Source organism: Corvus moneduloides, chromosome Z (genome assembly GCF_009650955.1).
Source record: "Corvus moneduloides isolate bCorMon1 chromosome Z, bCorMon1.pri, whole genome shotgun sequence".
Lineage (NCBI taxonomy): Eukaryota > Metazoa > Chordata > Aves > Passeriformes > Corvidae > Corvus > Corvus moneduloides.
In genome coordinates, this window is record NC_045511.1 from 14,164,153 (window position 1) to 14,185,716 (window position 21,564).

The following is a 21,564-nucleotide window of genomic DNA, read 5'->3' on the forward strand; positions in this document are numbered from 1 at the left end:
TGATTTGAGGTTCCCACAGTCAAGTTAAGTTTCCCATGCTTACCTTTTTCCCACAACTGGGGACTGCAGTTTATATTTCCTGACCGTGGCCTGTATATAGTTCTTAAATTTAGACCTACAGTTGCATTACTGGTTGTACTGAGAATTCAGTAGGTTAAGAAACAGGTTGTTGGTGTGGATAGTTGACACAGTCGAGAGGAAGAGTATGGGTCAGTGTATGAGTAAGGGATCCCGAAAAGGGCAGAGTGCCAAAGTGAAGGACATTCCACCAAGCAGTCCATTGGGAAGGATGTTGTCAACATGGGAACGTGAGGAACATACTAAGGGCTTGGGTAAGATCCAGATGGTTGAGTACTGTGTGGAAGTCTGGCCTCAGGAGGTCCTACAGGAAGGACCAGTCCACTGGCCGTGGTATGGTTCTAAAGAAAGGTGGTTATGCGTAGTGTTACATCGGCATGTGAGTTCTAGGGAAGGGTCGAATGCAGAAAAGGTAGCATACACAGCACGTTGGTTGGGCAGAGAACTAGATAAGGATGGTGTTGAGGTCTACCAGTTAGCTGGGGGAACTGAGAAATGATGTAGAGAAAAGAAGGCGAGGAGTAAGAAGTGAGACCCTCTTGACCACCTGCCACCTCTGTCACCTCCTCTCCCAGAGGCCCAGGTGCCCCCTTCTCTTCCAGAAGCCCAGACACCCCCTTCTCCTCCAAAGGCCCAAGCATCCCCTCAGGTGATTTCTCTCTGTTCATGTGGAGCTTCAGCTACAGTGTCGCCAGGTGGAGATCAGGTTAATGTCAGCCTTTATTGTAACATGAAGGCAAGAACGGCTAAGCGTGAAGGAGGTAACTAGGAGGGTGGAGGGGTGAACAGTCTGTATCTTAGGGAAGTCCCAAAGGGTGGGGTGGCTGGAGGTACAGGGTTTGTCAACACCCCCTCCTCGCTGCCTTGGAAGTCAGGTCCTTCAAGAAGGAGATTAAAAGTTTGTTGGAGGATCCTGTAGGGATAGCCAGTCAGTTCAATCAATTTGAAGGCCCAAGTATTTACACTTGGGGAGAGTTGAATTCCATTCTGGATACACTGTTTTCACCCGAGGAGATACAGCTGATTCGAGCAGCAGGAATGTGCATCTGGGAACAGTGCAACAAAACCACTCACTGGAATAATGTTGTCATGTAGTAGTAGTTTTCCACCTCCATAGAAAAAGCCCCAGGCTTTGATTTCTACAGCTTCTCCCTCTTTTTTCTGGTATTTTTATTTCTTGGTGATGGCAAAGGAAGCACAATATTTCCAGTCACTCTATATTTAACAATATTGTGCAAAAGCTTGTGAAACAGCATTTCTTACATTACATTCTGAGAGAATGAGGGCTCAGGAGTTGGTTGGTCACATGGTTCAGTTGTAAAAGGTCAGCCCTGCCCTGAGATGTCATTCTCCCATAACTCTCATGTTTAGAAAAAGCACTGTAAATACTCCTTGCCCTTGCCATCACAAAGTAAACCAGATTCAGTTCTGTTAGAAATGCTCACACGGCTGGGTATTTTATGTGAGCTAAAGCCCGGTAACTTCTGGAAAGCCTCCACGAAGGAATGAAATGGTTGGCTGACCATGCCTGAGCATCCTGAATTCCAGTTGTACCTTTCCTCACTGAAAAGCTTTCCGTTTGACCCACAGAGTTTCTCTGTCATTTGTTGCGAAAAATTAAGTAAGTTAGAAGGAGGGAGATAGAGGCAGTATTTACAGTAGTTGAACCATGTTTCCCTGGGGGCTTTCCAAAGGACTGGTATCAGCCATGCTTTTGTACTGTATCCAGAATTACACAAGCTTTCCAACCTTCCAAAATCCTGCTGCCAGAACATGTTCATCAGCTTCTCATCACCACACCACTGGCAGGTAAAATCCTCTCCAACTTCACTGAGTTTCTCAGCTGGTCAATGTCATTGTAAGGTCACTCTCAACAGTTTTTGAAAAGTCATGGTGATCTGGGAAGGTTCTTGAGACAGAGAAGAAAAAAAAATACCACTCCGGTGTTCAAGAAGGGCAATATGGAGAATCTGGAGAACTACAGGCTAGTCAGCCTCAACTCAGTCCCTGAGAAGGTGAAGAAACAAGAACTTTTCTATGAAGGTCAGAATGCTGTGTCAACTAAGGTATGAAAATACATATATCAGATAAATTAATAGCAGGTAACTTCACTGATACAGTATTTAACTCAGGAAGTCCATAGCCACTAAATTCTAGAAGTACAGAGTAGTCTTTAGGGAAGATCAGCCTATGCAGACTATTCTTGCACTCTCATCACAAGCATTTGCATCACATAATAGATGAGGCTGGCGAAGACTTCATCGAGTCCAACCTATGACTGAACACCACCATCTCGATCAGACCATGGCACATCCAGTCTTTCCTTAAACACCTCCAGGGATGGTGACTCCACCACCTTCCTGGGTAGCCCATTCCAGTGTCTAATCACCCCTTTTGTGAAGAAATTCCTCCTAATTCACTGCTGCTTTCTGTCCCAGACATGACAGCATGGCAAATCTTACACAGTTTATCCCTATTTACAAGCCATCTCCCAATTGAAATAGGAAATGTTTCAATAAGCTAATGCTCTGAGTTATTGTTCCTTGAAAAATGATAAATAGATAAAGATGAGAGGATAAAAATCTAATAAATAAATCATAGTTTAAATTGTAAACATGTCAGAGAGAAAAAAATTGAGAAATTTGTATACTGAGTCTGGAAAACAAAAACAGTTAAAACATTTTCTTCCAAATTTTGACAACAGAATTTATCTATGAGATTTAAAATAACTCTTCAAAAAAATAGAAGTGAAGGTGTAGATTTTTCTGTAGTGCTCATATGGCAGAATAATGACTATCCTTCTAAAAATGTTTCTTCAGAGACCTTACTTTTCTCTGAATCCAGCAGGTAAAGTACCTGTTGCGGTGACCCAGCCCACTGTTGGGCTGGGACAGTTGAATGCCAATCAAATCAGGGCTCTCCCTTGGGTGGATTTCCCCACCCAGGACAGTGATTCAGAGGGTGGGTAGATGGGCGGCACAGAAGCCTGAGCTGCATCCCCCTGGGCGGCACCCGGGTTCAAGCCACCTCCCCTGTTCAAGAGAGTTCTCTTGTTATTCAGCTGTTCATTAGCTCCCAGTTGTAACTCCCGCCTCCTGGTTTCCCCCAGTGGTTCTTGTTGAATTGCATCCTCCCCCTGGCTTGTAACTAATTGGTTGCCTTCCCTTTCCCCGCCGTTTTCAAACCCCCTATAAAACTGAAAGTGAAAGCCCCTCGGTGCCTTTTTTCTGGTTGCTGGAACCTCTGACAATAAACCCTGTTGGAACCCATATCAGAGGCCCCTCTCTTTTCCTTTGCCTCCGGATTAACGTGAGCCCAGACCATCGGCCCTGACGCGCCTCCTCTGTGGAGGAGCCAGCACGTGCGCCCAGCCAGCGCCTTTCCTGCTACCAAAGTCAGTCCTGAAGGGCGTTGCAGAAGTAACGCTGTGTCCCCTCTGACTGAGGGCACGCCAGAGCTCATGCTAGCAAGCCAGGAACAGCGTTAAGTACCAACCTCAGCCTCTGTAGACATATGTTTAAAAAGCATTTCAGGCTTTTAGGTACTGCAGGGATTTTACAGTGAGCAAGAGTTCTCCCTTGTAAAGGAACTGGAGATGTGGATTGTGGGTGATAGTACACAAGCATAAAACTTGATTCACTGTGAAGGTGAGGAGTTTGGCTGTTATGATTTTGGTTAATAAAATCCATGATTTGGGAGTTAGTACAGTTCATAATTGTCCTTTTTAAATGACTACACGATGCACATTTCTAATATACAAACAGAGAACATATGTTACAGTGAAAGACACCTTTAGGATATTGGTCACACTGTCTCCTACTTACAGAGGGAACAGAATGAACTTTAGGGAGAAAGATTAGGCATTTGTAGAGATAGTAAACGGCAAAGGCAAGACCAGCTGGAACCATGGGCATATTCCATAATAAGAAGAGAGAATGCATATGCACAGTCTGAAACTCTAAATACCAGCTAGTTGAAAGGGTACCAGCCAGCCACATGCTAGAAAGAGAGGCCTTTCATTGTAGATCAACTGTAGATTTTCTTCAATTTTTCAGCTGTGTCTTTAAAAGCACTTTTATCTAAGCTGGCTATTTTGTCTACCACATGTGATGCTTTGATTTGCATTATATCTTGACTTGGCTTGAGATTATCATGATTGAAAGTAGATAGAGAATGAAAATAATGGAGTAAATCAATAAAGCAAGACTCTGGGACATGTTAGTGTGTGTCCTAATTCTCATGCACATCATAGAGGTAACACTACTTCTCCCATTTGGACTTTAATAGGCAAGGTGAAGAGCAAATAGGACAGGGAGTGGTAGTGGGAGCAGAAGTGTCTTCCAGTCACTCAATGCACATTAAGGGTCCCAGACAGACTGTCCCACTGGTCAGTTTAACTTTTGTTTTCCTCTTCTGTAAAAATAGGAAATCCAAATTAATATTATTTCATCAAGAAAAAAATCAGGGTTTTTTCATAACAAGAGGGACTCTATCCAGCCACAGACTGAACATGACTCAGATTAACCAAGGTGCCACCCCTTAAAATAAATCCGTACCTAGTCTGAAGAACTTCCTTTTCAGCCTGAGTCAGAACAAATAAGTTTCAAGCCATGACAGCATTACTGTTTCATAGCCACACAGCCCATTAACTCATTTACCAGCCTCCATTTTGTGGTACTCGTTAACATTCACAAAAAAACCCTTTTTTTCAAAAATGGCGTATTCTTTTTCATAAAACTTGTCACAGCAGTGAAGTGTTATGTATCAAGGAGAAGGTGCTTGAACCATTCACTACTTCATGTCTGTGCTTTGAAGACTGCAAGAGATTCCAGCTTCTTTCTTGGTATAATTAGAACTTGGTTGATATGCATGACTGTGAAAATGATTCCTTATCTTTAGGACTGTTCTCACTTTTGTTCTGAAATTACTCACATATTCCTACATTAAACATGTGTAACAAAATCTGGTTTTATTTTGTTATTTTGAAAGGGAGACCAAAAGTTATCCAGTATTGAAGAATGTTTCAATTTTCATATACGTTTTTACTGATTTAAGACCCATGCTTCTCGCACAAGGAGGTAAGAGCACCACCAAGTCAAATCAAATACATTAATCAGGATGGAAAGGCTCAGCTCAGAAGCCCAAATACTCAGTACTGCTCTCCTGTGTTACCGGCAGATGTCTCTGTGTCAGCTTCTCCCTCTGTCTTTCCTCTGATAAAAAATCCCCATTTGAACACTGTGCTCTGAAAGGATACCTAGCATTTTTCATTGCACCAGCTAATCTATGCCTACATCCAAGTGATTCTGAAAGAAATTAAGAGAATCTGGTTTGTCTAGATTATCTTAAAATGTAAAACAAGACTTTTTTTTTAATGGTCAAACTACAGCAATTAATTCAACACTGGTTAGTGCACCTTCATCTTGAATGTCTACATGGTATTTATGAACCAATGTAATAGATTAAGTGCTAATTAATCAGAAATCACAACTATGAATATAAGGAAAAACAGAGTTGAATTCACAAAATCTCGATGCACTTTCTCAAAGAAAAAAGTAGTATCAGAATTATGACCAGAATGCAAATATCTTTCCCTCTAGTGCTAATCATCCTCAACAAAATTGCCTGAAATAAAAGCCGCTACTAACCAATAGCAGAAATACTACTTTTTTCCTAACATCTAATCTAAACAACTCCTCTTCTAGTTTAAAATTGCTCCCCTTTGTCCTGTCACTATCTGCTTATGTAAAAATTCATTCTCCCTCTTTTTTATCAGTCCCCTCTAAGTACTGACTAGATGGCCACAGTGACATTTCCCTGGAGCCTTCTTTACTTCCACCTATCTAAGCCTGTCTTCGTTAGAAGAGTTGTTCCAGTGCCTGGATCGTCTCTGTGGCCCTCCTCTGGACACACTTCTAACAGGTCAACATCTTTCTTGTGTTGAGGGCCACGTAGCTGGAATTATAGAAACATGGAATCCTTTAGGTTCATAAAGGTGTGACTGATAGTGGCCCACCACTGTCAGAGATGCAGGTGCACCATAGGAGGACTGCATGACCTTCTCTGAGTTGTTTCATTTCTGTCAGTCCTCACGTGACAGTGACTGAGAGAGCTCAAGGGGCAGGGAACTCTAGAGATGAACACAAGCAAAAGAGGAGTAAGCAGCGCAGATAAGCAGAAAAATAAGTAGAAAGAGGGAGTAGTACAGGATCTAATACATTGCTCTATTTCCTCATTGTAGGAGGCTAGAAAGATGTCTGAGGGTGAATGTGAGTGAGAGTGAATGTGAGTTCAGAACGCTCTTTCCTCTGGTAGGACACCTGCCAGCCTGCAGGAGGTGAAGGTCACTTATCTTGAGATATTGCCTGATGCTGAAGAGATTCCACAGACAGGATACTGAAATTGCCCATGGTTGAAAAGTTTCCATCAGCTGAGGGTATTTGCCAGAATGCTGAAGGTACACCTAGAGCTTCATAGATGTAAGTTTGTAGATACAGAGGTGAATTACGGGCCAAACAGCTTATCTCTTTGATAAAAAAGGCAAGGGACAAAAACAGAGAGGACAAGAAGAAAAAAAGGTCATGATAGAAAGAAAATAAAAGTCATGACAGTGAATTAGCTGTAACTTGGAGAAACAGTTTTAGTGAATGCCCTGTGGGGTAGTGAGCTGAGGATAACTTACTGTGTACCATGACCACGGTGATCTAACATCAGTGAACCCCAGTTTCAAAGTTTAGTGCCACTGTGGAGAAGGAGCCCAGTCCCCAGCACAGCCTGAAGCCTCAATGGACACACAGACTATTGTTTTAAATGATACCTGTAAGTATCTTTAGGACGATCCCAAAGAGATGGTTAATCTAAACTACAGTAACAAGAGCTATAAGTCTCATTTAATTTCAGATTAGTTACACAGATGACTAAAAAAACAGATCTTAAAGGAATTCCAGGAAGAATTCCCTCAGTTCTCCACAGCATGCTGCAAACCACTAGAACAGATCACTACAGAAATAATCCAGGGAATTTGTCCATCGAAGCTTTGTTTTTGAAGACACTACATGAACATTTAAAAAACTGGCTTCAGATCATGAAAGAATTAGGTGTAGAAATTAAAGCTTCCTGGCATAAGACTGTAATGGAATACACTCATTATTTATGGAACAACTGACCCACCATGTACTGGATTTTTGAAAACTCAGTGTTTTCTCACACATTAACTCTTCTCTGTTTGTACTAGTGCTATTTCCTGAACTGCTCCACCAAATGGGCACATTTTTTTCTTCATGTATTTATTAACAAAATCAACTGATCTCAGTCCACATCCAAGTGTCTCAGAAACAGAAAACAGAATGGCAGCTCCAAGTTTGAGGCTATTTTGTAACCTTGTCCTGAAAGACAGCTGTGTAAAGAGGGATTTCATTTCTAAACTCCTAATGAAGTTGTTCATACAGTTTCACGTAAGGTAGCCTTCGAAGAGTAGTTACAGCAAAAGCCTTCTTCTTTCCATTGATTACTGAAGGAAAAGTCTGGACTGCACTCCAGGGCATGGCTCCAGTAGATGTTGCTGTACTGACACTTAGTGAGGTTAGCATCCCCTCCAACACAGTTTGTATCTAACAGCATGTTCACATTTCCCAGGTGAACAAACTGTAAACCAAAAAAATAGGCACTTAAGCTGAAGAGGGTCAAATAGCAGAAAGATCTGTTTATAAACAGGGCATAATAAGGAACTGTTAGAAGTAGACTACACAGACATGGTTAAACATACTAGATTTCAGTGTGTAATAACTTAGGAATTCAACAAGGTACAAAGAACAATGAAGCTCAGCATCTGAGAAAAATGATTTAGCATGGTACAGGAAAGAGGCAAGTTGCCAGTTACTGGACATTATGCATTGTTTCATTTTTCTCTCCCTTAAAAACACTCAGATTTAATTTCATATTAGTTCAGACTGGTTCAGCTAAATAAGAATCAATCCAAACTCTTTGTTGAAATGGAAATCACATCTATGATTTCAAACACATTCATTAAATGAATAGGTCCATTTGCCTTTCTTTTTCAATATCAAAACTCAACTCCAGTACAGTTCTTCAAAGCCTTGTATCAGTGTGCTCCTTCTGCCTCTTGCTTAACACAACCTCTCCAGAGACTTGCATCCCAAGAGAACTCAGTTCTGTCCAACCCTCACCATCTCCATGCACTCATTACTTACACCTTCTTCCTTTTTTTCTTTTTGATTTGCAGCCTTGTCTTCTGACAACTTCGAAGTTTGCACCTTATATACTTGGTAACTTACAATACAATACTTCCACATCGCTACAGCTGACAAAAGTCTAACTCAGCACCTGTGTAATCCCAGTCAAGTTGTCTTCCATCTTACAGCTATTTTTAAAGAATGGCTTCCTTGAGTTCTTCCCAGTAACAAGTGGTTTTAGGGGAAAAAACCATTCTCCTCAGGAAAAGCTGTGATGTGAAAAGGCATTAACCCACTGCATTTCCATCCAAAGCAGAAAGAATTTGATCTGTTGTGACACGGTGAACATTTCTACAGGAAAAAACAGTAATTCAGCCTTAAAAACCTGTTCACAAGTTGAACAAAAATTGAAAGAAACACATAAATATATATCTGCCTGAAAGCTGTGATAAGGAGTTATAATTTTTTGTATTTGGAAATGAGCAACTGAAGAGAAGTGTTTACATTATGCTTATCTGGCTAATTTGCTTATGGTGAATAATGAGAATGACTTAGCACTGTTCTCTTGAATGCCAATTGTTATGCCACTTGTGAGTGATGCGTACAGAGCAGGACAGCATGGAAACAAGTGTAAGAAACTGGGGATTTGGGCATGTTGTAATCAGTGGCAGCCAAATGAACACAATGATCTTCTAAAGAAAGAAATCAGTCCTGAAGGGCAAATGTGCTAATGTTCTGTTTAATTAATTTAAATATTCACTAGACCAGGTTGCTCAGAGCCCCATCCAGCCTGGCCACGAACACTGCCAGGGAGGGGAAATCCACAGCTTCTCTGGGCAACCTGTGCCAGTGCCTCACCACCCTCACAGTAAAGACTTTCCTCCTAATACCTAATCTAAATTTACTCTCTTCCAGTTTGAAGCCATTCCCTCTTGTCCTGTCACTCCACGCTCTTGCAAATATTCCCTCTCTATCATTCTTGCAGGCTCCCCTCAGGTACTGGAAGGCCACAACTGGGTCACCACTAAGCCTTCTCTTCTCCAGGCTGAACAATCCCAACTTGATTATCAACCTTTCCTCATAAGGAGAGGTGCTCCATCATGCTGGTGGCCTCCTCTGGGCTCGCTCCAGCAGGTCCATGACTGACGCAAGCCACCGTATCTGGGAGCGGGCCAGTGCTATGCCTTCCCCGAGTGTCTGCCGCAGATCTGGAGACCTCTGGAGTCCCTATCCACAGTTGGCAACCCTCAGGAGGACCGTAGAGCCACCACGCAAACACCCACTGACCTGAGTGATGACAGGCCCAAATGCAAGCGGCTGTGTCCAAGCATGCACACCAAAGACAAAGAGACAGAGAGGGGTCTTCTGTTTGGGTTCTGAAGGGTCTATTCCAGCAGAGGGTCCAGGGACAAAAGACAGGAATGGGGTGGGTCCAGGGGTTTTATAGGGGTGCAATTAACCAATCAGGTTTAGGCAAAGGGGAGGGAAGAGTACAAACGGACCAACCAGATACAAGGTGGGAGGGAGCAGTGAGGGGGGAACCAATGGGGTATCAAACAACAGAGAACTTTCTAGAACTTACACATATTCAACAGGGTGATGCATATTCAAGAGGTCATACATAAAACAGGGTGGGGAAATATGAACCAATTGTAACTGAGTGGTTAACACAAGGGTCTGTGAGTGCTCACCTTAACCATCAAGGGAGATATCAAACCTCTGAGCCGGCCCACCATGAGTTTAATGCCGCAGTTTGGCCCTGTGGCTCGCCAACAACTTGGGCGGCAGCAGCCACCACCGCAACACATGCCCTTCCTGTGCTGGGACCCCAGAGCTGGATGCAGTGCTCCAGGTGGGTCTGAGCAGAGGGGCAAAATCCCCTCTCTCCCCTGCTGCCCATGGGGCTCTGGATGTGGCTTGGGATGCGCTTGGCTTTAGAGAACTCAGTATGGACAGTGCATTTAGAAAGCTTTTCATGGCACTCCTTTTGATTCTTAATAAAAACCTTCAGAGACAAAAAGTACCTTAAGGACCCTAAGGAATCTCCTTTAAGTAAAGGAAATCCAACTGATACTTGTCAGTTCAAGAGCTCCCTCATTAACACCACTGGATGACCAAACAAGGTAAAAGAAAACATGGTTTTCTTCTCTTTCATCACAGCCATGCCTTGGTGAACAAAGCATCACACTTCCACTCATTAGAAGTCTAAAGTACCCAAAGATATTCTCCTCCTTGCAGCACTGTGCAGGTTTTTTTGCCAGTAGAAAATAGGTACTTGTACAATGTTGTCTCCTTGTCTTCTTTCTGCAGCTTGTTCAAATTTCCCACCCCCTTCACCCCTGCTTTGCTCTTTCTTCCCCACCAGCATTACTACCACGTGTACAACCTTCTCACACAAGGGCTTGGGTTTTTTTTTTGGCCCTCCACGCTACGTACAAAAATGTAAAACCTGCAGTCCTCGGTATGTTACCAAAGGAAACAGTTTTACTTAAAATCTTGTTTTTGCCAAAATATTTTCAAAGTATCTGGAGAGGAGTCAAACCACAGTGGCTCTCAGTTGTATTTCCTTTTCCTATTTCCTCAGGTACTCCCAGCACAGCACTAAGTAATTGGATAGTCTTTCAGGCAAAAAAAAAAAAAAAGAAAAAGAGGCTGCATGAGACAGTTTGTAGGTTTAAGAATTATCCTTCTGGGGCCTGTGGGGATGAATACAAGGGCACACAGTTGCCAAACTTGAAATCCTTGCTTGTGTTAGTTGTTTCTGAAGACAGGAATCAAATATGACAGTTTGTACAAAATATACTGATTATATTCAGCCTTTGTAATGCTGTTTCAAATGATCTTAACTTTTGAAAATTAGGAATCAGAGATTGAAATTATCTGTCTTTTTACTCTGTTTTGGTATTTGATCCTGCCTCTACTTCACATGACCCTTTTCCCATAATATAGATATTGTATTATAAGTTTAGACTTACATTACTCACAGAGAATTAACAGTGCAGTGGGGAAAAAGTATCTAATGCAGCTGAATTAATCATATAATTATATGCCATAACTGCTATCATTCCATTTTACATGCCATCTAACTAAATCTTGTTACATCCCAGGCTTCAGCTTATATTGAAAACACAGCTGCACAGCTTCTTGGTATAAGCCAAACACATATTCCGTGTGTACTGGGGGTCTTCCCACAGGCCACCTGTAGTCTATTATTTTTAAATTTTACTTAATTCTCCTCAAGCTATTTGTGGTCTTGCTGACATCTCCAGAAGACTTATTCCACATCTCTCTTCAGGAGTGTTAAGATCTTGAGAACACAGACACTTCACTTTGGCACTAAGGATTCTGTCTGCTTCTCTTGATGGTTGCTGAATTCTCTCCCACTAAAACTGGAAAAAATGTTTTAAAGCTGAAGTAGGAAAAGGCTTTTCGTCCTGTGCCTTCGTTATCATCATAGAAAGCCTGATGTGAATGAATTCTCACTATGTTTTCCTTTCTCTGCAGGATCATACTTTCAGGGGGGAGGAAGGATATCAGACATTGTTTGGTGAAGAGCACATGAGAGATTGGCTGAGGGAGCAGCAGAATAAACACGAATATCACAGCCCACATGATACAGAGTTTATGGCTAGCCCCAGAGGGATGTCTGTTGTATGCAGTGCGTGCAGCTAGGGGTTTGTTGGACAGACTTTTCAGTGAGTCAATTGTTCCCCTACCTCTTAGAGGAGCCAGTGTTAGCAGATGGACTGTGATGGTTTGTAAAGAGGAGATGACAGTTCCCTGGAGTACACAGTGCTGCTATTCAGTATATGGGCCCTACTGCAATAATGTCTTACAGCCCTTATAATGCCTTCTCAAAGATTATTCTCTTGAAAATGTGCATACATAAACAACATATATACAGCTGGAGCAATGTCCAAAATACAGAACCTTTCACCTCAAGCTGGGATTCTCTCATCACTCAGCGTAACGGCACCCCTTTCCAAAAAGTGTTAGGAAGAATTACATACTCTGCAGTTTGAGTTGAAAGGCAATGTATTTACGCTTGGTGGGATGGAAACTGATATGATTCTGTTCCATTCCTGTGCTGGTTTTGGCTGAATAGAGTTAATTTTCTTCATAGTAGCAGATATGGAGCTGTGTTTTGGATTTGTGCTGAACACAGTGTTGATAACACAGGGATGTTTTAGTTACTGTTTGAGCAGAGCTTATTCAGAGTTGAGGCCTTTTCTACTCCTCACCCCTCCCCACCAGCAAGGGGGCTAGGGGTGCACAAGAAGTTAAAAAGGGACACAGCCTGGACAACTGACCCGAAAGGGGCATTTCATACTATACGGCACCATGGTCAGCATACAAAGCTGGTGGAAGAAGGAGAAAAGGGGCATGTTCAGAGTGATGGCATTTGTCTTTCCAAGTCATTGTTTCATGTGTGATGGAGCTCTGCTGTCCCAGGAATCACTGAACACCTGCCTGCCCATGGGAAGTGCTGCATGCACCACTTTTGCTTTACCCACTAAACAGTTTTTGTCTCAACCCACAAGTTTTCTCAGTTTTACCCTTCCAAATCTCTCCCCCGTCCCACCATGGAAATAAGTGGGTGATTGTATGGGGCAGGTTAGCTGACTGGGGTTAAAACACGACAATTGCCCTGAGTGGAAATAACCAAAAAGTGCATGAGAGATGAAATTGTTCTCAAATTCAAATACTGTGTTGCTATGCACTACTCATATCCTAATATGTCACAGTATCTTTGTGCTTCTGTCAGGTCTGTAGAGCCAGATTTGGTTGCATCACTGAGACCAGTGCGTACTCTGAAAATGTGTTTTGGATACATAAGGCAGGAAGTAAAAAGCCATCATAATTTTTCATTTTTAAATCCTTTTTCCTGGGATCATACAGCAGAATATTTCACTTCAAATCATCTTCTCTTGCTATGAGGTTCATAACAGAGATGAAGTAGCCCCTCTTAGGGAAGAGGCACAAGGGCCTGCAAGGGACATTTTTCATTTGCTGTTCCAGAGAGAATAAATCATCTGTTCATTCTGATTTCCAGAATGAAGGTAAAGTGCTTTCTGCCCATAATGACTTAAAGAAGTTACAGGGACAATGGAACTGAACTCTTTTGTGTAGTGGCAGGTTACAGAACAAAGATGCCAGCCACAAGATAAGGTTTAAGAGTTTCAGACTGGAGACTAGAAAAACTCCACTGGGAGAGCATTACAGTACTGCAACAGGCTACTCAAAGAGAAGGTGGAATGTCCATCCTGGGAGGTTCTCAACATGAAAAATCAGGCACATCACTTTATTAACTTTGATGTGGAGTCCTCCCTGGAAGATAACTATTGATGGCAGCAGAAGTGGAAAAGCAGTGGAAAAACACTTTAACACAAACCTGACTGTGCTGTGCTCCCTTCCAAGGTGCTGGACAAATGCCTCCAATGAATGGTGTCTTACAGTTTGAATTGTGCTCTGTCTTTCTGCAAAGAAAACAGGCTCATAATGCAGGCTTCATAATCCCCATTAACAATCCAATTTCCTGTGTTTTGCCTGCTCATCCAGGCACTTTTTTTTTTCCCCCAAGGATGAAAGAGCCTGTATTCCTTTAAAAGTATTTATTCAAAAATACTTCAGCTACTACCTTCCTATTGGCTGCTAAGCTTAAGGAGAAAGATTTTTTAAAAATCACCCTGCAGACAGACTCTAAAATGAAATATAATTATTTTTATTTTAACATCATTGTTTTTCTTGAAGGCACCCCAGCTCATAATTGGTCCCAAGTTATTTCTTAATTTCTCCATATTTGTTCTTGCTCTGTTTTATTACCGTGAGGGTGGGAAATATGAGTCAGTAACCCTAAGATCATCCATTTCACTCACTTTTGGGGGGTTGAAGCCCAAGGCTAACAAAAAGTGTCAAATATTTCAAATAAACTGAAAAAACCTCTACCATTTACCACCCACAGCTGTGTTCACATTTGCAGCAGCATCATAGCTGGTGTAAAACATGTTTAAAGAATTAAGCAGAGTAGTCCCACAGAAAGGAATGTTTAGGCTCCCAAGAGTTACACCTGGAAAGGAATATATTATGAGGTGTTCTTTTAAATGGAGCATTTAATGTCTGTAGATAATTTTTCTATATTCTTTGATGCGTAAATAAGGAATTCACATTTGCCTTGGACTGCTGAAAGTGTAACTAGCCCTCATATTTTATTTATTAAAAAATGTTACCGTTTGCTGTCAACTTTTCATTTTCCTAATGTTATCTTCTTGTTTGCAGCTGAATTATAAGTAACCACTGTTACAGAAAGTCCATTCTTTCAGTATTTCCTCTTAGACAAAAAAGCACCATTAACTAGAATTCTCTAGTGCTCATCTGTTCTCTAGGGACATGCAGATCTGTGTTTAAGGTCAGAGGTTCAGGGCATTTAGCTGAGTTTCTGTGTGTTTCTCTAGACCCACCTCAGAACAGCTAATGGGCCCCAGCCATCCAGACTAGCACATTTCCCTGGAAATGGTGACTAAAGAAATCTTCTACCACCAAAAGCCAAAAATCTTCAGCCAGAAGTTAGTGATGACCACTGGACCTTTACTTCATTTACTTAACAGTTGCTCCATGGTTGAAGTGACTTAATTACATGGAATCAGACTCTCAAGTCTTTAATTGCAGAGTACAGCAAAACCTCTGTGAGTTACACCCTTGACAACAGCATTCACAGGAGCCAGTACAAAGAAGACAAGAACACCCACACTGGCCAACAGGAGCGGTGATGGACAAAGACATCTTAAGAGCCTTCTAGATCTGGGCACTGTCTGCACCACCACACCAGATGCTTGGATAAAAACATGGGTAACAGTCTCAAATGCACACCTGACTTAGGTTTTCCATCTGGTGTGGGAGCCTGGTTACTCTGTTCTTTTAGAAGATGGGGAGAGATCATGGTAGTGCCGCATTTTTGGTAATGGCCTAGTGGTGAGAGCATTTATGCAGGAAGTGTGAGTCCTAATTTCAGTGCTATACTATGTATTTTGAAAATGTCCATAAATAACTTCCTGCAATTGGCTAAATTCCCTGGAACTGTTAATCCACTTAGGAGAAAGTTAATTTGCATTTTGGCAAACAGTGGCCCCAAAAATTCTGGTTTTCATGGGAAATATGCAGTACATCCAGAGCATTGCTGAACCACTCATTCCTGAATGAGTGCTGTGCGCTGAAGTTTTACTGCACAAAGATTGGTGGAATCAACTTCATCAGTTTTATGTTTTCAGTCTAGCTGGGTGGAGTGGCCAAGGGTGAGCGGTGGATAACCAGGAGCCATGATCGTATCCTAGTCCTGCTGTCAGATCACTCAGAAAACTCAAGGGATAACCTTCTTTGGGAAATTCAAGTGTGCATTATTGAGTGTCCCTTAGGCACTACTAACCAAAAATATCATAGGGTAAGTCAAGAAGCAATATTCTAGATGATTAAGTTCACTGGTGGTAAGTAAGTGGTCCTTCTGTTTAATTAGGGAACTAGGAGTTGTACATTGCTCATTCAGTTTAGATACCTAAGACACACACTAGATTCCTTGAGGGCACACTAGCCAGAAAAACACTGAAGAAGCCTGGCAGTCTGGCTGCACCCTCTGATTCAGGCGGCTTCACACACAAAAAGAGCAGAGAACGAGTGCCTCACCCAAGGGAGCTACTCCTGACCTGGTTGTCAGGCACGCAGGCAGAGGCAAAGAAGGAGAGAGGGGACGCCTCATATAGGTTCCACGTGAAGGTCTATTGCCATGAAGGGACTACGGACAAAGAGCCAAAAATATGTGAGGGTCCAGGGATTTTATACTGAGGGATGGAAAGGCGGGGATAAGGGATACAGCTAATGGGACAAAGGAAAGGAGGCAGGGTTGAAGCCAAGGGAACCAATGGGAACAACACATAGGAGGGAACAAGGGAGGCAACCAATGGGATGTCGAGGAGTGCAGAACTTTCTAGAACTAATACATAGTTAACTAAGGGAAATGAATATTTACAACTTTGTACATAAAACAGGGAGGGGAAAACAACCAATCATCTTGAAATACACAAATCACTAGACCAGGGGATGATGGGTTCTTACCCTAACCAGTGTGTTGTTAGACATGGGTGCCTGACCATTACATGTTGGTTTCAGTTGTACCTTTGGGGGTCAGGGTGGCTGCAGCCACTTGCACCACCACAATTCCTAAATATTTTTCCAGACTTACCTTTCAGTTGTCTGAAAACAACCCCTTCCCCTTTATATTGATGGAATTTTTTCTTCCTTCTTTTTAAAAATGTTATCTCACTTCTCATGTCTGGTAAGAAGAAATATCAATCTTAGGTTGATACATACCTTTCTAAAACCATTATATAAGCTTACCTGGGATAGCTGCTCATTAATATGGCAGAAGGAAACAGTTTGACTCTGATCCTGAGCCTCTTCATCAGAATTTTATGCTTCGAGAAGGGCAATGTGCACCATTGTGTGCTCTTTAACTTTATAATGAAGGTTTTTCCTGTTGATTTAAATAAAGTAATCTGAATTTTAAAAAGCACTCTTTAAGTAAAATTGTCTCGGAGTCATTCTGCTGATTAGATGGAGACACTGCACAGAGATACTTGGCTCTGCTTTTCCTCTAAAGTGCTGTATTTCACAAGTTCCTGTAGTTCGGGAATTCAGTTAACTCAAGGCAAAAGTTCTTTGTGGGAGGTTTGTAGGGTATCCACTGCATCATTATACATTTCTTTGTTATGGCATTGACTGATTTGTATCATGTTCTTGTGGTGCTCAGCAAGCCTGGGAGCTCAGCCAAGTCTCTTATTACACATTTGACTACAGAAATGAGTACATTTGGGAAGACAGAAGTGTTATTAAACTGAATCATGTTATGTCTTCATTTTTCTGCTTCAGAGCTGCATGATTGAGAATGAATTAAGTCAGGTTTGGGGCCTTAGTATGAAGGCAGTGAGTTAAACATTAATCTGGTACGGACAGGGCAGTGATTTCCACCAAATTTCAAAGAAATGAATTAATCTTACAGTAGTCACAGTTTCCTCTTAGGCTTTCTGTCAAAAAAAAAAAAAACAACTTCTTTAGTGTGATTGTCTCTTGATCTTTAACACAGTTGCATACATTTATGCTTAGTTTGGCTCAGAATCACATATAAGTCTTAGAAAAAGATGGCTTCTCCAAGTATTATCCCTTTACATGCAATCTGATCTAAAGATCAAGCTAACTTCTTTTCTGTGACTCATCAAGAACAATAATGTTTCTACAAGTTCAATTCTGGCCTTAAATTCATGGCCACACATTCACCTGTGCAAATAACTAAATGGAGAATTTGATCTCCAAAGAAATCACTCAGGAAACTATATTATCTTCCACCAGGTTCTGCAGAGATTCTGTGAGGTTAAGGCCCCCTCAACCTATGTCTTGTTAAATATTTCCTCAAATTTTTCTCTCTAAAAGGGAATAAAAATACATATTTTTGTTTCTAAAGTATCCAGAGAATTCCGTCTCATACAATTTTTTCTAAATCTCTGCGCAGTCTAGTCACAGGCCAGAACTGGGTATTCATTATAATACAAATTGGAACTGCTGCACTGACCAATTTTCTGAGTGTTTTGATATTATGTTTAAATTCAGATCAATTTCTAAACATCTGGAAGATGAAAAATCTCAGTCACAATTGTCCTAAATAACAATCTCTTTCTGTCAAACTTTTTCCATCAAAACCAAGAAAGAAATATAAATTTCTTGTTTTCCTGTTTAAAAACTCAACATTTATGCAAGACATTTTGAAAACAATACCTATTAAAGGAAAACTAATAAAATATTAAACAACTTTAAAAAAAATATTAAACTAGCTGGTAAAAGTGTCAGCACAAAAAAATGAAAAGCACTAGCAACAACTCTACTGGGAATGCAGGTAAATTGAGGCAGGTTAGGTTGGCGGGTTTGCCTTGAAAATTAGGCAAATTGTTTGGAACAAGAAGTGTGGTTGAATACAATGAGAATATAATTTATGATGAGTAACTAATGCAAAAGAAAAATAAAGAAAAACATTCAGTAATGAGCCTGGAGGAAAGATAATCCACCCATAAGCTTTTCTAACTCCTTTATCAAGAGCACTAGTTTAATAAAACATTTTATGTTTTCCTCTAAGTCCTTACTATTATCATCAAAAAAAAAAAGGAATGTATTTGTAGTAAAGACTTTACACACATGAAGATTTTAAGATATTTTGCTAACACAATCAACACTGTACTTGCCTGATGCTTGGGGGGGGTTATCTTCCAATCAAAATATCACAGAAAATTTTTTTTCCCAATTTCACAAGCTTCCTCCTCAGTTTCGTGGCCTGCATTGCTTTAATAGAAGTGGTTGCTGCAATGGTTGAGACCAGTTCAGGATCTAAGGCTTCATTTACTCTTTCTGAAATTAGAACCAAAAGCTTGAAGTGGCATCACCAGTGAGGCAGGACCCAGCTGTGAGTGCAAGCATGGCTCGGACAAGGGGCTCATAGAGCAGCACAGTCACAGGGCACGAGGCACATTACCCCTGAACCTGGGGCTGGCATCACAGCTGGATGCAGGAAAACAGCCCCCGCATTGAGTGTGGCTGCTGTGGCCAGGCCTGCACTGTGAACACAGCTTCCTACCGAGGCAGAAAGTAAAAGAAAGGCAGTAACCTAGACCTGTTGAAAAAGGTATTGCAAAGGTTTTGGACTGTAGCAGGCTGAATGCCACAGGCACATGTGGAAACAGCACCTCGTGTTTTTACCTTCCCAAGCATTGCTTTCATCTTGTTTATTTCAGCTTGAGCCAGTCAGCTGTCATCTGAAGGATTATTTCGTGCCCTTTGCTGATGCATTAGACATAATTACATGAGCAAAGCACAAGATAAATAGATAAACAGTTGGGTGTTATCATTCTGTTGTTGGTAGCTAAGACCGTGGTGTTTCTCCTTCCCTTTCTCCCAGAAGTCCCACGTGGATTTTGAAAAAGAGGTTAAAAAGACCTCCAATGTTAGCGCTGATCTCTGCAAGGATCACAGAAAGATCAGTTGTACTTTACTAACTTGGAAGAAGCCTGGTAGACCACGCCTATGTATTCCTGCTGCATGACAACGGTACTAGTGCTAGTGGGGATTGCTGTGTAAAGGAAGTCCAGTGGTTTGGTTGGGAGTGTTTAATGTGTGCTTATGGCCTGGAGGAAGTTTTTAAGTAGCATCAGCACTCAAAAATCCAGCTGATACATTGCTGCTGAGGTTGTCTTTCAGGCTTTATGATAGCAGGAAGTCCAAAAGGAGTTAATATGACAGTGTACAAAATTCCAGGAAAAAGATTCACTGTGTTTTGATTATAAATAGGCTAATCATTTACAAAAGAAAAGAAAACTATTTTTAAAAGACGTTAAAGATTAATATTCCAGAAATTAAAATTAACATTGTGGAGTCTAGCTTCAGCAGGAACAAAAGACCCTGAGATCAATCCCAAATGCCACTGTAAAAATATACATAGAACAATTTTATAGAGACATGAAATATGAAATGAGCTTGGATTTGAATATTGTTACAAGGAGCCAAGCAGTAAACTCTAAAGGCTGTATTTTTACAATGGAGACATTGACAATGTTAACAATTGCAGGTTTGCTTCAAAGCTCTAACAAAAGCCTTAAACACTTGTAAAATGTTAATAACTTCTAAAGCCATTTGTTCACAACTGGAAAAAATAATTTCATTTCCGTGTTTTCTCCTCAGATCATTTAGGTTGGGCTATACTTGAAGTGCTGACCATAGTAAGAACCCCAGACATATAAAAGTGCCTGAGCAGTTATGCTATCTGCCAAAGATAACTGTTAGTTTAAGAAGTTGCATGGTGAAAGCACGTCACACCACTTGCTGGGGTCAGAAAAAATGCACACGATTTAAAGAAAGAGAGAAACCAACAATAACTTAACGAAAATGTTAAAGACCTGGCATGAATCTCCTATATTTTTTTCTCTCTAATTCAAAGATAGGTAATATTTTCTCCTTCCACCCTCAGGCCTACTAAAAATAGGATTGAGGCAAAATCAAAGTGATGTTTTCCTGCTAGTTGAGCAAGTAACAGACCAGTGTAAAGAGTGAGCTGGACCCAGAGAGCTGCTTTACAGACTGGCAATTCTGCTTCAGGTTCAGTTAATGTTGCTCTGAGGCTACAAAGCAATTACTCCCCTGGTACAGAAGTAAAAAGGAGTTATGCTAAAACATAATAGTAAGCAGGAGATCTATTTGCAGCCTAAGAGTTTTCTTCTTAGTCATTCAAGGAATGTATCACTGTCTTCAGTAAAAGTGTTACCTGAGGAAGAATTACAAATCAAAAAGGACCTCTTCCTGTGTTTGAAGATAATCTGAATTAGTCTGATGCATATATCAGGCAAATCTGTTGCTTTAGGTCCATAGATTCTTCTGTCTCTGGATGTAAAACTTTTAATATCGGGTTTAGTCGCTTTTCAAGCGGATGATAGAAACTGTCTCTTTTTGAAGACACATTGTAAAAGGTATCTTCTAGGGACTACCCTCTGCTGATTATAACAAGCTGTTGTCAGAGTTTTTCCCTATTTTTCTGTCATGCTGTACATTTCCATATTCAGTGTCTTTTGCTCCCAGAAACTGGAAATCATATAGCAAATAAACTAAACTAGCCATGCAGCCAAGCCCAATAACCAATACAAGGGGGAAACACAGGATCTGACACTGTGCAACCCCAGTGCCTGGGCTGACAAAGGCAGAACAGAGCTAATCACAGAGTTTGTAGGAAAGGGAAACAGAAGAGCAAAAACTGAGGGAGACTCCTTTTGAGAAAGAAAGAAGGGAAAGAAGGGAAAGATGAGAAAGTGGGACATTGCCAGAAAGGTCCCACTGTTTATTCAAAGAGAGAGATGGTATGAGGAACTGTTACTAGCCTTGAAGTTTATTGTTGTGTAAAGGTGAGAGGAAATAAGGTTAGGTAAACAGGCAAGCCATGCCCATGGTTATCCCAGCCCTTTCAGAAGGAAAAAGAATTGCTGATAGAAAAAAAGAAAAGAAAAGAAAAGAAAAGAAAAGAAAAGAAAAGAAAAGAAAAGAAAAGAAAAGAAAAGAAAAGAAAAGAAAAGAAAAGAAAAGAAAAGAAAAGAAAAGAAAAGAAAAGAAAAGAAAAGAAAAGAAAAGAAAAGAAAAGAAAAGAAAGGAAAAGAAAAGAAAAGAAAAGAAAAGAAAGGAAAAGAAAAGAAAAGAAAAGAAAAGAAAAGAAAAGAAAAGAAAA

General features: G+C 41.0%; 1 long non-coding RNA gene across 1 annotated transcript; it reads right to left on the reverse strand.

Moving 5' to 3' along the window:
* Nucleotides 1-2,386: 2,386 nt before the first annotated feature.
* LOC116438195 lies at nt 2,387-20,501 on the reverse strand. The gene is made up of 3 exons (XR_004237623.1): nt 20,489-20,501; nt 6,850-6,859; nt 2,387-2,497 (listed from the first exon to the last, which is right to left on the reverse strand). It is a non-coding gene; the product is annotated as an uncharacterized LOC116438195 (long non-coding RNA).
* Nucleotides 20,502-21,564: the final 1,063 nt, after the last annotated feature.